This window comes from Alligator mississippiensis, chromosome 1, assembly GCF_030867095.1.
Source record: "Alligator mississippiensis isolate rAllMis1 chromosome 1, rAllMis1, whole genome shotgun sequence".
Classification (NCBI taxonomy): Eukaryota; Metazoa; Chordata; order Crocodylia; family Alligatoridae; genus Alligator; species Alligator mississippiensis.
The window spans coordinates 480,614,254-480,631,479 of record NC_081824.1 but is presented as its reverse complement, the minus strand read 5'-3'; the positions used below and the strand labels follow the sequence as shown (position 1 = coordinate 480,631,479).

Here is a 17,226-nt window from a genome sequence, read left to right as displayed (position 1 = left end):
CCCCCGCCCAATCCCCATGGCCCAGCAAGCCACACCCCTTCCCCCACCCGTGCTCCAGGCCCCGCCCCCTTGTGGGCCAGACGGGCCCATTTCACAGGGGGAAAATCGAGGCCGGGGGAGCACGACATTAGCAGGCGGGCAGCGGGCGGGAAGCACTGACCGGGGTACCTGCTGCAGCGCAGGCAGGGAGAGAGGGGCGGGCTCGTGCTGCCTGGTCCTGGCTCCTTGGGTGCACGGTGGCAGTATGCCTCCTTAGGGTGCATGGTGTCAGCGCTGCTCCTTAGGATGCATGGCGTCGGCGTGCCTCCTCAGGGTACATGGGGTGAGCCCTGCTCCTTAGGGTGCATGGGTGCTTAGGATATATGAGGTCAGCTTGGCTGCTGAAGGTGCATGGGGTTGGCATGGCTGTTTAGGGCGCATGGGGTCAGCGCCACTGCTTAGGGTGCATGGCTGCTTAGGATGCATGGTGTCGGCGTGCCTCCTTAGGGTGCATGGGGTGAGCCCTGCTCCTTAGGGCGCACGGGGTCAGCACCACTGCTTAGCAGGCCATGCACAAGTCTGACGGGCGGTTGTGTGTCTTGGAGCCGAGCATCCTTATGCTGCTTCAGTGCTAGGTTTGCCTGGTGCAAGGAAGGGATGGAAGGGGAAGCCAGCAACCCTGCAGAGTCCCGGGGCAGGTAGGAGGGCAGCGTGGCGGGCATACCTGTCCTCATCCTCGTCCTGCACAGCCTTGCCCGGGGGAGCCGCCAGCCTGCTCCTACCTGACAGGCACAAACAAGCCTCCGGCTCAGCGCCGTGCCACAGAGGGTGGGCTTTGTGGCAGCGGCAGGAGGGACTGAGCAGGGAGGGCAGGATTTGGAGCCTCTGGGGGCATTTGGAGGGGGCAGTTGGGCACTTCCCATCCCAGCAGCCTTGAGTCAGTGGGTGCTGAACCGAAGCCTCGCCAGCGACCAGGGGCTTGGGCGTCCAGCTGGCAGGGACGGCGTGGCAGGCACAGCAGGGCAGCGAGCCTGCTAAGGAGAGCGCCATGGTGAGTAGCGGGCATCCTCTCCATGCCGGCTGCATGGGGGACCCGCTTCCCCCGGCCCACCCTCCGGACACCTTCCTCGGACCATCGGTCTCCTTGGAGGAAGGTGCAGCGGTGCTGAGCAACTGGAGCGACTCCGAAGGGGTCTCTGGGCAGGGCTCCTGCTAAGACCTGGCCCTGGGCCATCTCCAGATGGACAATTCAGGCTCCTTGTGATCCTTGGAGCAGGTTGGGGGCAAAATACCCGCTGCCCCCCGGCCACCCTGCGAGGCCCCAGTGACCCCCGGAGCAGAGCAGGGGAGCCGGGCGCTGGCTCGCTCTGAGCTGGGGCAGGGCAGGAGTGAGGGCAGCCCCGGGAAGGGCAGAGGGCTTCCCGTGGAGCTGAAGTAGCTCCCTGGTCTGTCTGCCTACTATCCGAGCCCAAACCGGCTGGGCCGGGCGGCGCAGCGCTCCACCCCACCAAGGGGCTGCAGAGACGCTGGTCCCGGCAGCGCTGTGTGCACCGGGACCGTTCTGCCCTGAGCCTTGTGCTCTCCGTACATGAACGGGGCCGGCTGTCCCGGGTGGTTTCCTTGGGGAGCTGTGAGCCTGGTTTGTCAGGGGCAGGGAAGTGGGCTGGAGCCTTTGCCCCCATGCACATCCTTGTATTGCGTTCTGCTCGGCTTCCTCCCCCACCCCAGAAGTGGCTGCCTTTTAGCTGGGGTCCACCTCGCAAAGTGCCTCGCGGCCCATCCAGGCAGGGGCGGCTGCAGGAGCCTGCTTTGTCTGCACATGCGATTATTGTCACCGACCGGTGAAGGGAAAGCATTCATGGCCTGCACCGAGAGTGGGGGCGCTGCAGAGACCCCGGGGCTTTGTGTCGCAGGAAAGGGCGGCGCAGCTCCTTCACTCCCCTTGCAGGGCAGGAAGGGCTGGTTGGGTAACAGCCCCCGCCCTGCTCCTGTGGCCTCTCGCCTTGTCACCCCCTTCCCCTGTTTCTGTGCCCCCAGCTTCGCTCAGACGGTTCAGACCCATACAGTAGACTTGTTTCTAATGCCAGGCCTGCCTCGATCCACGACGTGGTGGTGCTGGCCCCTCCTGGCATCACAGTAGCTTTTCCCCTGCTGCATGCCCACATCCTCCTCTGACCAGCTGCCCCAGGTGGTGGTGGTTGTGGGGGGGCACCTTCAAAATTTTTCCCCACTTCTATGCAGATTTCTCAAGGTCCCTGCCCCCTCCCACCCAGGAACGAGGGTCTCCTGGCTCTGAGGGACCCTGGATAACAGCCCTCCACCCAAGCTCTGTGCACCAGGGACCGGCCCCGCACTGGGCGTTGTGGGTAAGGTGTGACCACACCGGCCACGGACAGCGCTCCCCAGCAAGCTGAGCATCGTCCCCACAGCAAAGCCCTGCCCTGTGAGCCAGAGAGGGGGCTCCGCTCGCTGGCTGCAGGAGGGGGTTGTTATCCTCCCTGTGGAGCAGCCCTCGGAGGACCCCTCTGCACTGTGGTTCCTGAGTGTGGCACCTCCTGCTTATCCCTTTGTAGCCAGCCTTGCTGCCTCCAGCCCCTTGCAAGCCGGTGTTGCAAGCTGTGAGTTCAAGTGCGCCCAATGGAGATGCCAGGGGAGTTAATTAGCCAGGAGGAAACGAGTCTCTGGCACCGAGCTGCTCCTGTCAAGCTGGGAGCAGCTGCTTCTGAGCCCCGAGGGGGAGGAAGGCGTGACGGGCCCTCAGGTTGGGCTTGCCCCGGTTGTGTGCCTGAGCCAGTTGCCTCCGGCTGCCTCTGAGCCACAGCTCAGCGGTGACCGGGACAGCGAGACCCTGAGGGGCTGCCGTGGAGGAGGACACCTGGACCCTGAACGACAGCCAGCAACATGGCAGGACTGAATCCAGCCTCTGTCCTGGAGGGATGGAGGAGCTGGGATCCAGGACTCCTAGGTCCTCTCCGCCGGCGTGCGGTGGGACGGCAGGGCGTGCGGCTCGCTGAGTGGTCACAGGCCCCGGGGCAGGCTCAGCCCCCGGCCAGGATGACCGGAGACGCTTTGTAGCCCTGGCGAAGCCTTGTGACAGGCTATCTAAGGGGGATGGGAGATGTCATCCTCTTCCTCAGAGGTGGTTGAGAGCAGGTCGGGGTGGGCGGGGTCTCCCCTAACCCGACCAGCTCTGCTTCCCCAGCAGCAGCCCAGCTGGAGGGAGATCGTCACCAGGAAGCTGAAGTTCCCGCGGGGGCTGCTCGGCGCCATCCAGGACGGGAACCTGCCCCTGGTGCAGCAGCTGCTGCAGGTGGGCGATGGCATCCTGCGGCCGCTGGACAAGACCGAGGACCGGGCATGGCGGGAAGCCCTCACCCTGGCCATCCGTGCGGGCGGGGAGGAAGTGGCCAAGGCCTTGCTGCGCTACGTCACAGTCGACTTCCGCCAGGTCCACGAGGCCCTGCTGGTGGCCGTGGACACCAACCAGCCCCGCGTGGTCAAGCTGCTGCTGGACCGGCTGAACCAGGAGAAGGGGCTCAAGATGGACCTCAGGTCCTTCTCGCTGGCCTTCTTCGACAACACCATCGACGCCTCCCGCTTCGCGCCCGGCGTGACGCCGCTCACCCTGCCTGCGAGAAGGACCTCTACGAGATCGTGGACGTGCTGACGCAGAAAGGCCACACCATCTCCCACCCCCACCGCGTCTCCTGCCCCTGCCTGGAGTGCACCAGTGCCCGCCAGTACGACCTGCTCAAGTGCTCCCTCTCCTGCATCAGCACCTATAAGGGCCTCGCCAGCCGCGCCTACCTCTCGGTTGCCAGCGAGGATGCCATGCTTGCTGCCTTCAAGCTCAGTCGCGAGCTCAAGCACCTCTCTCGCAAGGAGCCCGAGTTCAAGGTCAGGCACTTGCCGGCTCCCAGGTCTTCACCCGTCCTGGCTCTCTTGTGGGCCGCAGCTCTCCGGGGGAGCAGGGAGCCAGGGCGTATCAGAGGGTGAAACTATTCCAGCAGCTCTGGGCTTGGACCCAGGGGGCTCAGCACCATCCTGGACTCCTTTCTGGTCCCTACCCCATGTGAGCCAGGCAGGGGGCACACAGGACCCCCCACATTATGGCCAGGGTGGGCAGCATGGAGCTGTTACTATTATTTTTATTTAGCTTATATCCTGCTCTGTGCAGAAAGGCTCAGAGCAGCTGACCATAATGACAAGCACCAACACTAAATTCCCCAAACGACAGTTCAGGGGCTCGCTGGGACGTTCGGGCGTGTATTCCAGTAGTGCAGTGGTACAATGTCCTATTGTTCCCAAACTATTTTTACACCTATCTTTTTTTCATCTTCATTATTCTTGCTGCTACACTTAATGCTGCCGGCTACTTCCAGACTACTTACATCACTGATTTCTTACTATTGGGCATTTTTGAAAACGTATGCATAAACATACCCATACCATAACCACCCCTCCCTGCAGACCTCTCTTATCACATACCCTTCCTCTCTGTTCATTTTTCTCCCCACAACCAATAACAATGCTCATGCTCTGACAAAATCTGTAGGTGCTTGCTCAGTTTTAACCAGGTAGTGACCTTGCACCACTTCACAGGCATGCACCCCAGCATGCTATGGTTACAAAAGTGTTAAATGAGGGTTAAAATTTAGTGTTCATAGTAGCATTTTTAGGAACCTTACACCCATCCTGCGAGAGGAAAAGCTGTCTGATAGGTGCTTACAGGTCGTGGGACTGTTGTCTCCGAGTGACCACCTCCAAATGCAGCTGTCACGCTGGTAGGTTTACTTCCGACATTGCTGGACCACTCCCAGGATGGTGCTGGCTCACATACATGTGATGCTGCATTGGGCGAGTCTCAGCATCTCAGTGCCTGCAGCAGTGAGTTCCTCTGCTGAATCATCTGCCTTTGGTGCTGGGGTCCCATCACTGTGCATTCAGGTCGTTACAGGATAGGGCTCCCAGGCATTCCTCCAGGCCGTGCTCTTCCTCCCGCAGCCCGAGTACCTGCGCCTGGAGCAGCTGAGCCAGGAGTTCACCTTTGAGCTGCTGGGGATGTGCCGCAACCAGAGCGAGGTGGCGGCCGTGCTCAACGACCTGGGGGACAGCAGCGAGGAGGAGGGCCTGGGCAGCCAGGCCTGTGAGGAGGACATCCCCAACCTGGCCTGGCTCCGCCTGGCCCTCCATTACGACAAGAAGAGGGTGAGTGCGGGGCAGGCGTCGGAGCTAGGAGTGCTGCAGTCCCCCTTGAGCCAGCACTAGGGAAGCTCCCCACCAGGGTGCTGCAAGGGTCCTTTCTAACGAGGGATCATTAATGAACTCTGGGTGCTTCTGGCTGGGGTCAGGGCATAAACCTTGGCATCCTGGTTCCAACGTGCTCCATTTGATTCAACCTCCCTAAACTCCCCCTGCAGCAGCCGCTGGGATCTGAGATGAACTTCTGCTTCGTGCTCTCACCCCAGTGTGGGCATGGGAGTGTGCTGCACCCCAGAGTCAGCTGCAATTTGCTGGTAGGCGAAGGCTCCCTTTGCATCCTGAGAGAGCTCCTGTATGTTCCTGGGAGCAGTGTTTGCCTAGCAGGAGGGGGAAGCGATGGGTCACCGTGAGGGCTGCTGGTACTGACCCTCTGATCCCCTTCTCTCATCTTGGCCCAGTTGGTCGCCCACCCCATCTGCCAGCAAGTGCTGTCACGCATCTGGTGCGGGAACCTGTCCGGCTGGCGTGGCAGCAACACCCTCTGGAAGCTCTTTGTCTCCTGCTCCATCTTCCTCACCGTGCCCATCCTGTGCCCGCTCTGCTGGGTTGCTCCCAAGTCCCGGGTAAGTGGCCTTGCTGCAAAGGGAAAAGGGGGCTCAGGGAAGAAGGTTTCCTGCACCACCCTGCTGACGGCTTCTTACAGGTGCCTCCAAAGCACCTGACTCTGCCCCTACCAGACAGAAGGACCCCCAGAAAGACCCGGCCTGGTAATACCTGTCTCCCATAGAAACCTGCTGGCACTTCTAATGATCTCCCTTCCTGGAGCTGAACAAATCATGCGTGTGTATGTGTGTGTGTGTGAGCGTATGTGCAATTACCCCCATGCATTTGGTCTCCACCAGGCTCTTGCCCCTTCTCAGTGCATTCAGAGAGAGGCTGAGGGGCAATGATGGCTACCAGCTGCCGGGGAGCCCCCAGGGACGAGGCAGTGGTCCAAGACTTAATGCTGCCCTTGGCTGTATGAAGGGGGACTCCCAATGCGAGCAGGCTCTGCTTCCTCTTTCCCTGGCGCAGCCGCTGCTGGATCGCTGCACCCAGGTGTGGGCTTCCCGCAGCCTTGGACCGCTGTAGGTTGGAGCAGCCTCAGAGAAGGGAAAGAAAGAATGGCGTAGGGAGACTGAGGCTCATAGCTAGAGACTGCAAGAGCTCGGTTTGACCGAGAGAGGATGGAGGGATGATGGGATCCTCTCCCACAGGAGCACAATTGGGGTGATGAGCTTGTTCCTCCAGGTGACACAAGCCCAACGAGGTCCAACAGCTGGATGTTGAGGCTAGGTGAACTGGGAGTGAAACCCAGGTGTGGACTTTGAGCACCAGCTGCACCTGGCCATTAAACCTGCTTGCTGGGGCTGGGAGTGGAGTGTCTGTCCTGAGCACTTTTAAAATCAAGGTCCTTTTAGCTCCGGCTCCAACCCCTGCTAGCTCAGGGCAGCTCTGCACTCTGTTTTACACAGACCGGGGGATGCTGCAGCCCCTTTTGCCTGATAATGGATGAATTCTCCCTTCACGCACCCGAGCTGGAGATCTGCTGGACCGAATCCTCATGGAGATTGAGGTCTGCTCCTAAGCACTTGCTCCTGTTTAAGTCCCTGCTGCCTGGTGGGCCCTGACCATGCAGCCAAATGGCCTTGAGTCTTGCTCCAGGCGAGACAATGTTTCTCCCATCAGGTGGGCAAAATGCTGAAGATCCCCGTGATCAAGTTCCTCCTGCCCTCTGCCTCGTACCTCTGGCTCCTGGTCTTCCTGCTGCTGGAGTCTGTGGTGCTGGAGCGCAAGCACAAAGACTTCTTGGGCCGGAGCCGGACCTTGTGGGGCAACTCCTGGCACACGGTCTGGGTGGCAGGTAGGTCACGCGGAGGGAGCCCTGGCAGGGTCCAGAGCTCCAGCAACCTGGCAGTGAGGGGTGCTGGCAGGAGCCTGCCCCAGGAGCCTAGCAGGACTCTGATGGCGCTCAGGTCCAGTGCTTGTTGCCTCCGGCTGGGGCTGATTCTGGAGCTGAGATGGGATTTAGTCTCCAGGGCCCAGGCAGTTCCTGGCCTCGGACGTGTCCGTACAGGGGCAGTGGGGACGGTGGTTTCCGTACGGGAGCCCACCCATGGGATGAGGCAAAGGCAGCTAATTACACCAGAGCCAGCCATGGGCCAAGAGCTAATGATGCCCTGGAAAGCTGTACGTCCCCAGAGAAGGCCTCGCCACTGGGGCCCGAGGCAGAGGTTTCAGGCAAGTCACCTCCAGTGGTAGTGTCACCCCAAGAAGCAGGGTCCTGGCACTTGGGAGAAGAGAAATCACAAGGGGGGAGCTGTGTACGAGGGGTCTTGTGAGCCAGTGGGGATTGTGGCTGTGGACAGAAGCAGCAGATAGACCAGCAGTAAAATACACCGGTATAAGAGGCACCGTTATAACTGGTCCATCTCTCCATTCCCATATTGGTCTAACAGTTCCAGTACCTTCACCCACTTACACTGGGGTAGGAGTGGGCAAACATTACGGTTAAATCAGAGCAGTGCAAGCCCTCGCCTCCCCTTTTCCATATGGTTTTGATGACCTGCCTTTCCTCAGCCTCGGGTGGCTGACGTCCCTTTTTAAGCAGGGAGCCAGTAATTACTTCTCTCTGGGGGGAGCTCTCGCTCCTCTAGAGTCCGGTGAGCTGGGTTAATAGGGTCGGAGACCTCCAGTGCGGACCAGCTCTGGACCTGGTGGATGCTCCCTGCCCGGGGGGCAATGATTTTGTTTCTGAGCCTGCTGGAAAGGGCGTCGTTGTGGCCATAGGGAGGCCTCCATGGTAGATCATGGGCTGGGGTCTTTGCCCCAGCAGGGGCTAGGCTCGCTCACACAGCTGGTCCCTGCCAGTCCTGTGCCTCGACGTATCCCCCAGGCCCCGCGGGATGCTATACAGGACCCGAGTCAGAAGCAGTCTCTGTCCCAAGGAGTTTCCAGCCCGGGCAGACACACCAGAGGAAGGCTGGTTATCGGTGGGGGACCTGAGCCCAGCCCTCGCCAGAGCCCGAATTCACTCCCTGGAGAGGTGGCAGGCACAAGGGCCCCCTTGCTCCTGCCCATCCCCTCGCCCCCCAGGCTCCTTCTGGTGCAAGTGCAAGGAGGTGTGGATCGAAGGGCTGCACAGCTACCTGCTCGACTGGTGGAGCTTCCTGGACATCGTCACGCTCACATGTACCTGGCCTCCTTCGTGCTGCGGTGCTGGTCTCCGTGCCAGGCCGGTACCGCTGCTGGACGCCCCCTCCTCGCCCGAGTGCTACTGCTTCACCAAGGCCAGCGAGCTCCCATACTGCTGCTGCTGGGGCTCCAGCCGCTCCCTGGGGGGACGTGCCGCCCCCCGCCCTGTCCAGCAGCCCCTGGTCTGGGACGGCAGCTGCCTCCACTCACGTCACTCTTGCCAGGACAGAGGCCAAGGAGTACAACCAGGACCGTGCTTCCTGTGCAAGAACGACGGGGCTGAGACTCATTCCCGGGGCATGACTCTATGACTCCCAGCCAGGCCTGGGCTCACATCTACAGACTCTCCATCATTACCCAGCCCCATGGGCCACCCTGTTCCCTCGGTACTTCTGCCTCTTGTGGGGAGACCGAGGGACCCCGAAATCCCCATCTATCCCACATCCCTACAGCCCGTGTTCAGAGAGATTGTCTAGCACAGATGACCTCACATCTCCCTCCCTCCCCTCTCGTGCCCCAGTGGGATGCATGCTCCCCCCAAAACACTCCTGGCCATCCCTTCCTCCAGGTTACGTGGGAAATCAGCCAAGATATCCCGGGCTCAGTCTGTTCCCTGCCCTGAGCCCCCGTTGCCGGCTGTGTCGGCTGGTGATGCGACTGCAGGGACATTTATCGGTGACGTGCAATGATCCTACCACAGCAAGATGCTGAGAGCTTGCGTATCCTCCTGAGCCAGAGCATTCCCCCAGCCTGCCACGAGGCGTCAGGGCGAGTCCGTGTATCCAGCCGTGGGTCTGCCCAGGAGTGCCCAGGAGCAGGAGGGGATGCTGGCAGCGTGTTGAGACAAATCTCAGCAATCCTCATCCTGGGGACGAGCCTGAGACAGCAGCCGCTTCAGCGCTAAGCCGAGGGCAGCCGTGGCGCTGCAGTAACAGCAGTCGTGATAAAAGCTCTTAGCTCTGCGGGAAGAGTGCAAGACGGGGATGCAGGAGCAGCCCCCTCGGCCAGCGCGCCCAGCCCCTGTGTGTGCTCCCCCACGGGTTCCCCCCACACCCTCACCCAAATAACAGGGCAGAAACCCAGAGCACCTGTAACAGCCCAGAGCTGAGCATTGGGACGGCCAGTGCTCGGGTGTTGCAGCCGCAGGGTCAGATCCTGTCCCAACTACCAAGAAAGGCAACCCCCGCCTTGCCAAAGACCCTTATAAAGGTCAAAGGTTATAGAGCCAGGGCACAAGGAGGGGAAGGGACAGGCCAGGGAGTTGGGGACAAAGCCCAGGCCGTGGCTGGGCTATGCTGCTGCATTGCTACCCCTGTCCAAGCCTCGTTGAAGTCAGTGAGCCACCCCCTCGCCTCTGCTGTGGGTGCTTTGCCCCCCTGAACATGTGGGCTCAGACTGCAGGGCTGGGCATGGGAAGCAGGCTGAATAAGGTCACAGAGGCCCTGGAGAGGGCACCCTCCCGGTGCTAGATGCTAGACAAACCCATGGTACAGGCTGCTCCCTGCCCGCAGGCAGCATTGTCCCAGAGCGAAGGCCAGCCCCAGCTGGAGCCCGACTGCCCAGTGGCATGGCCCCCTGCACAGGGAAGCAATGCAGCCTCCAGTGCCCAGTCTCAGCTGGATTCCCACTGGGGGACCGAGAAATGAATGCCCTTTGCATTGCAGCCTGCCCGGCCCGGGGCTCCCTGCCCTCTGACGCCTTTCCCTGGCCTCCCCTTGCAGGTTCATGTTCATCCTGATGATCATCCTCACTGCTTTCCTGTGCGGGCTCAACAACATCTACGTGCACTACCAGGAGTCCAAGTGGCTGGGCAAGTACAACCACCCCCAGCCCCGCCTCTGCACCCAGGGTCTGGTGGGGACGGGCGGACAGTTCTCCACGGATTGGAGCCACAGGGCAGGGCACGGGGCCTGGGAAATGCAGAAAGGAAAGGGAAAGGCTGGCACAGTCCCAGGCATGTCCAGCAGAGAGAAGGCAGCGTTAGTGCCATTGCACCAGGTCCTTCTGTGGCCACGGCTGGAGTAACGTGTATGGAGCTAGTCACCCGTGGTTAAGGAAGCTGGATTTGGGCCACAGCAGGGGCAGGGAGGTGCTGCTGGGGGCGAGAGGGAGGGAGAGCCTGTCCTGAGAGAGCTGGGCTGGGTTTGCTTGGTGGGGAGAGCACTCCTGCCTATAACCCATCCTGGGAGCAAGCACCAGGGAAGGGAGGAGAGGTCCCCAATTCAATGCACACTGCTGGCCCCGGAGCACACGGGCATACCCCAGTCACAGATCAGTGTAGACAGGAAATGAGAGGATGTATGGCTAAAGTCCAGAGCACCAGGGCTTTCCCCCAGCAGGGTGTCCTTCCAGTAGAGAGGGGATCTCGCAGAGTCAGGTGGGAGGGTTGGGGTTGGAAGGGTCTTCCCAGTAGACTAGGTGTGCGGGTGTGGGCACGGCTCTGTGGGGCCCCAGACTCGCGGGGGTCGATGGTCTTGTGCCTACTGTAGCTCCGAGCCGGATCAGGCCCGCGCTGAGCTCACATCTGCCTGGTAACCCGCTACCCGCTCTGCGGCAGCTTCAACGAGACGTTCCCATTCCTGTTCTGGACCATGTTCGGCATGGAAGAACACCGCGTGGTGGACATGCCCCGGGTCTTCGTGGCCCAGTTTGTGGGCCGGGCGCTTTACGGCATCTTCACCATCGTTGTGGTCATCGTCCCCCTCAACGTGCTCGTTGCTGTGATCACCAACTCCTTCCAGAAGATCGCTGTCGACCCCGTTGGGAGCCCGGCCCATGGTGGGGGAGGGGACCAGCCAGGAGCGAGCCCCCCCGAGTGGATGGGGCAAGGCTGGTAGAAGCCCCAGCCTAGTCCTTTGACAAGGAAGCTGTTTCATCCCACTCACCCCTCCAGACAGAATCCATACTGTGCACGGACCACCAGTATATGCCACCCCAGAGCCAGCTGCATTTCTCTGTCACAGAAGCGCAGTCAGGGTGAAACCCAGGAGGCCCAGATACCATACCTGTCTGGGGCAGGCCCCCGGCCTTTGGCCCTGCTGGTCCCATCTCTAGGTTAAACCCCTCCGGCACGGTGGGGAACAGTCACTGGCTCCCCTCAGACAAGGATCCCTTGGAGGTTTATGCCAGGTGGGCACGTGGCAGACCTGGCCTTGCCAATCCAGCATTTGCACTGACGAGAAGTCTGCACCCTGGGAGTGGGGCCAGGACCCCTGTGTCTGCCTCCTTCTTTTCCAGGGGGGATTCCCCCTGCCCCGCTCATGTCCCAGTGCCCGCCACCTGCCACCCAGCCCCATGCTTCACTCCCCGTATACTATCAGCATGAAAGGCAGGACAGTCTACCCAATGCCAGGGGCGCAGATGGCCATGCTCAGTGACCCAGGGAAGGGGTGAGCGCAGGCCAGCTGGGGAACTCCTGTACGTGCCTGTAAGGCGTGCACGACCCCACGGCTCTGAGCTGCCCCCCGGCTTGTGTTGCAGGATGATGCCGACGCGGAGTGGAAGTTTGCCCACTCCGAGCTCTACCTGTCCTACTTCCGGGAGGGCTTGACGCTGCCTGTGCCCTTCAACATCATTCCCACCCCCAAGTCCCTCTTCTACATGGCCAGGTAATGCCAGGGCCCCCACCTGTCTCAGGGCACGAGGCACCTCTGTCAGCTCACCCACCCCCTGGGAGACAGAGACCAGCAAGGCCCCGCTTTGCAGACAGGAGCTGAGATGCACGAGGGGGAAGGACTTGCCCAAGGTCCGCACAGCCATCAGTGACAACTGAACCCAGAGCTACTGGCTCTTTGCCCCATGGCTGCATCACCAGACCGTCTGTCCACCAGCCTCTTTTCTGTGCCGCAGGGAGAGAGGCTTTGCAAGGACAGCCCTCAGGGGCTTTCCAAAAAACAGTGCCGTGTTTATTCGCATGCCACACACCCTCCCCAAAAGTTATGCGCCTTGTTCTGGGAAGGCAGAACGAAGAGAAAAAAAACATTGGCTTTTATCCAAACTATTCAGAAACAGTTTCTTTTTTTTATTTAAAACACTCCCTAATTTTCAGTGGGTCATTTTTCAGCAAAAAGGTGAGTGTAAGATGTGAATGAATATGGCACTAAGCTTTTTTCTTCCAAATGACAGGAAAGGTTTGGGAGGGAAGGGTTAGAAGTTTTCAGGTTTTGGTACAAGGAATGAAAGCCAGAAAACAAAACAAAAATACAACTGAAAATACTGAATCTTCCCTTTCTCTCCCCCTCCCCCCCCTCTACATTTTGGGACAAAAGGAAAAATAAGCAGAAAACGTCAATGGAAATTTAAAAAGACCCCAGCCTGAAGATAATTAGCATTTCTGTCTTTCTCTCTAGTTTGACAGTCTGAACATTTCTAAAAACCTCTGCCACAACTTGCAAGAAAAGAAACTTTTTGAAATTAGGAAACGCTAGCTGTTTAGACAGAAATCCCCATTGCTAGACGCGGTCTCTGGAGCAGAGAGAGGGAAGGGGACGCAGTGTGCTCCCACCGGCCAGGCGTTCGCGCGGAGCCGGCTCGCAGACCTCACGGCCCAGAGGGATCACTAGATCCCCAGGCCTGACGCTCTCCACCATGCCAGCCAGTGCACGTCGCAGCACTCCCTCCACGCTGAGCCTGGGATCTCGTGTCTGGCTAAAGCAGGACTGCCAGACAGGAGAGGGGCAGCCAGCATGGCCTGGGGGGTGTGAAGGGATGCCCTGGGGCTTGGCTCCTTACAAATGGGCACCTTTATTTCTAATTTGAATTTGCCTGGTTTGACATCCAGCCACTGGCTCTTGTTCTGCCTGTTCCTTAGTGGATTAAAGAATTTCCTGGCCTCTGGCATCGTTTTCTGTCCCTGGAGACACCTGCCCATTGCTATCAAATCCCTCCTTGCTCTTTGCCTTGATAAGGTAATATATTGAGTGAATCCAGGGATAAAGCCACGGTGGGTGCACCGCAGAGAGCTGGCATACAGCACGGGAGACAACCCCCCTGAATTCTGGAGCTGTTTGGCTCCCGGTGCCATGAAATGGGCTCATCTTTCCAATGGGCCAATCCCAGGCAGCAGGCCCAGGTGTTGGAAGGGCTTGGACCTGGCTGTGGGCTCCAGCGTGGGTTTTGCAGGGCCGGCTCTGCTTCTGCCTGGCCCCTTGTAGCCCACATTCTCCTGTCTTCCCCAGGGGCATCATCCAGTTCGTTTGCTGCTGCAAAGCCAAGAAGCAGCAGGACTGCCCCTCCATCCCTGCCGCTGCAAGTGTCCTACAACACAGCGGCAGGGAGGAGCTGCGTGGGCTGTGAGGCCGTTGGGAGAAGCCCCGTTGGGTGCGAGGCTGTTCTGCGGGGTGGGTGAAGGGTAAGCAGCACCGTTCCCTGGTGCCTGTGCAATTCCTCTTCCCCCTCCTCGCCCCAGGCTACCTCAGCCCTGGACGACACCATCCTGCAGGGAGAGAGCCGTGGCTCCTACAGGCTGCAGGTGCTCAAGGCCTTGGTGCAGTGCTGCATCGACACGGCCAGGCAGGGGTCTCAGGCCCACCTATCCCAGTCCCAGTGGGACTGTGGTTTGCTTTGCTTCCCCTCTGACTGCTCCAAAAATTCCCCCTGGGGCAGGAGTCCAGCTGAGGGCTTTTTCTTGACCATGTGGGTTTGGATCAGGACCCAGAGTGAGCTTCTTGCTCCCATTTAACACCCACCTGCATCCAACCAGGCTGCTGCAGCGTGGGGCTGTGGAGGGACTGGGAGCATCGCTGGGGTCGGATATGCAGCCGGGTCCCGCCCTGGTTGCCAGCCTCCAGTTTCATAGAGAAATGATAGGACACATAAGGAAGTGGGGCTGGAAGGGATCTTTTGAGATCATCTAGTCCAACCCCCGATGGAGGCAGGATCAGGCCGACCCACACCAACCCAGACAACCCAATTGTCCAACCTCTTAGCACAACCACACAGACACCCCCGATGCAGCACCAGGCATCGCACCTGCACCTGCCACAGAGAAAGCAGGGGAACTGCAGCAGCCAACGTCCTGCTGCTGCGAAGGTTGTTAATACACACCGGAGAGGTGCCAGGCAGAGGCATTTTCATTGCCCTCCACTGGGCTCTCTCCGAATTGTCCACATCCTTTCTGTAGTGGGGGCCCACAGCTGGACACAGGACTCCAGATGTGGCCTCCCCAGTGCCAAATGAATTGGTGGGGAATGTAGTAGTGGACGGCAACTTGGGCAGCAGGGACCACGACATGATTGAGGTCAGGATCCTGAGGAAGAGGAGGATGGAGAGCAGCAGAGTAAGGCCCCTGGACTTCAGACAAGCAGACTTCAGCTTCCTCAGGGAACTCATGGGCAGGACCCCCTGGAAGCCGGTCTGACGGGGAGAGGAGTCCAGGAGAGCTGGCTGTATTTTAATTAAACCTTACTGAGAGTGCAGGAACAAAACACCCGATGCGCAGGAAAACTAGCAAGTATGGCAGCTTTAGTGTGCCCCCACCACCGTCTTTCAGCGCGGGGACGCTGATACACGAGACACTGGAGCCTGTGGAGCGCTGTAATCACCACAGCACTGAATCGAGTCTGCTCGGACGGGCTGTAATGACAGTGCGCTGGAGCACCCTTGCTGCTTGTGTATAGGTGCCTGCAGGGCGTGCATACTCGTGCATTAATGCACTTTAGTTAATGCTCATTCAATCTAGTACATCCACTGTGAGGTACCAGGAAAATACGCGTTAGACTGTTTCATTTTCCATCCAGATGAGGTATTGCTTTCAGAGTGCAACAGAGTTAACCGTCTCCAGACCAACACGGAACAAAGTCTTCCACAAAAGAGAAGGCGAAGCAAGTTCCTCTGAACAAGACACTGGTTTCTTGGGATCTTAGCAATCAGGCGACATGACCAAGAGCAGCTGTGCGCAGCAGAGGGTGCGCAGACAGGCTCACTGCCGGGCGGGGAGCGCTCAGGCCCCTCAGCATCCATCCTCGTGGCGGAGGCCGGATCCAGACTCCCACCCCCTGCCTCGGTGTGGGGGAGCCTTATACAGCTCAGGTTCAGATTTCTTTATTCCTCCCCATTTCTCTGAGATAAGATCTCCTGGCAAATGGAGCAGAGAGCAGGGAAACTGAGTCACGGCCTGCAAGCACTGTTCTTCCCTTGGCTTGCCTTATTAGCAGAGGGCGTGATCCCTGGTCTCTACAGCCCAACTCCCTTGAAATTGCCCCTCGCCATCCGCTTTTCTCACATGCCAATCAGTGGGCTAATGAGTGGTTCTTTCCAGCGATGCTGGCAGCTGTGGTGCTCAGATGGCCGACCGCATCATCTGCAAATGCTCTTGCGGCCCTCCTTCGGGCACACAAAGCCTTACGGGCATTGACCGTTCTACCTGTCGCTGGCTTTCTGGTCCTCACGCTTCCGACATACGAGTGTGGCAACACGCACTTCTTCACCATCATCACACGCTAATCACTGCTGCCTGAATAGAAATGCTGCCACCACTGCCAGGCAGCTGGTTTCAAACTTTGGGTGGAGCAGGAATCGGAGGGCTGAAGGGGCACCTGCATCGCTGCACCCCTGGATCAGCCACAGTCCTATGCAGCTTATTGGAGAAGCCGCATCAAGCAGCTGGAGCCCCTCAGCTGTCCTGCCCAGGGGGTTGCTGCCGCTATATATACTCCTAGCTGCTTCATACACCTCCTCGAGCCAGGTCAGGAGCCTTGTCCTACTGAATCATTACCAGGCAAGTGAGCTTAGGGACTTTGTATTCCAGTAGTATCCTGTTCTGCTCTGTTAGTGCTCTGTTCCATGCAACTCTGTTATACCATGCTATCTTCAGCAACTACCAGCCTCTAGCCCAGGGGCAGGCAATTATTTTGGGCGGAGGACCACTTACTGAGTTTGGCAAACCATCAAGGGCCGCATGACAGGTAGCCAGGGGCAGATAAATATTAATTTTCTAAATTTTTTAGTGGCCCCGCAGGCCAGATAGAGTGGTCTACAGGCTGCATGTGGCCCATGGGCCACATTTTGCCCATCCCTGCTCTAGCCATATTTCCTAGGGCAGGTGACCCACAGCACCTCTGGGAGTACACAGCACATAGCTAATGAGTGCATACCTTGAGTCTAATAATGGTGGTGGCGCTTCTGAATGGCCAACGCACGGTGAGCAATGGTGTTGCTGCGTGTTGACCTCGGTGTTGACACTCTTCCTAAGGCACAAGGGACCGGCCCCTTTCACAGGTGTGTCACAAACCATCCCCGCCCCCTCCCTGCATGTCACTCTGATCCCCTTCCCTTGCCTGATTGTCTGCTCTGCTTTCTGCTTCCTTCTTGGCACTCCCTGCCCAATCTGCTGCTCTGCTTTCTGCTCCCTGGCCTATCTGCCACTGCGCTGTCTCTCCTCTCCCCGGTCTGTCGTGAGTGACCGGGACCACCCTTGTCCTAAGGGCTGAGCAGGCAGAGATGTGTTGGGTGTAGGGGGTATTGGCAGCACCAGTTTTCAGGTAAAGGGGTACACAGCCAAAAAACATTGAGAACCACTGTGCTGGGGAGGAAGTGTGTGTGTGTGTGTGTGTGTGTGTGTGTGTGTGTGTGTGTGTGGCAGGGGGGGGGTGTTAATCGAGCCATTTCATTGTGAAATGAGCAGGGCACTGGAAAACAGAGAGAGCAGATGGAAAACACCAGGGAGCCATCCTGCCCTTCTTCCTAAGAGTAGTTAATAATTCATCATCAAGTGGTTTCTGCAACAGGCCCCTCTCTAGCAGCCCGCTGAAGTCTGCCCAACCTCCCTTATGAAAGGAGATATATAGAGGTTCATGTACCACATGTGTTAGG

General features: G+C 59.1%; 1 pseudogene; it reads left to right on the top strand.

Moving 5' to 3' along the window:
- Positions 1–1,880: 1,880 nt before the first annotated feature.
- LOC132248861 (short transient receptor potential channel 2-like) lies at positions 1,881–4,074 on the top strand (annotated as a pseudogene).
- The last annotated feature ends 13,152 nt before the right edge of the window (positions 4,075–17,226 follow it).